Below are 553 nucleotides of genomic sequence, written 5' to 3' on the forward strand. Positions count from 1 at the left end.
GAGGAGCACAAGAGTGCAACTCTCATTTTAGGAAGACCTTTCCTAGCAACTGACCGAACCCTCATTGACGTCCAAAAAAGGGAAGTGACCCTGAGAGTCAATGAGGACGAGTTTAAGTCGAATGTTATCAAAGCTATGCAGCATCCAGACACCCAAAATGATTGCATGAGCATTGATATTATTGACTCTCTGGTAAGAGAGGTCAATATGGCTGAGAGTCTCGAATCAGAGTTAGAGGATATCTTTAAAGATGTTCAGCCTGATCTGGAGGAACTAGAGAGAATAATAGAACCTCTGAAAATCCCTCAGGAAGAGGAGAAACCTCCCAAACCTGAGCTCAAACCATTACCACCATCCCTGAAATATGCATTTCTGGGAGAAGGTGATACCTTCCCTGTGATCATAAGCTTTACTTTAGAGCCACAGGAAGAGGAAGCACTAATTCAAGTGCTAAGGACACACAAGACAGCTCTTGGGTGGTCCATCAGTGATCTTAAGGGCATTAGCCCAGCCAGATGCATGCACAAGATCCTATTGGAGGGTGACGCTAAGC

Source organism: Arachis duranensis, chromosome 6 (assembly GCF_000817695.3).
Source record: "Arachis duranensis cultivar V14167 chromosome 6, aradu.V14167.gnm2.J7QH, whole genome shotgun sequence".
NCBI classification, from domain to species: Eukaryota; Viridiplantae; Streptophyta; class Magnoliopsida; order Fabales; family Fabaceae; genus Arachis; species Arachis duranensis.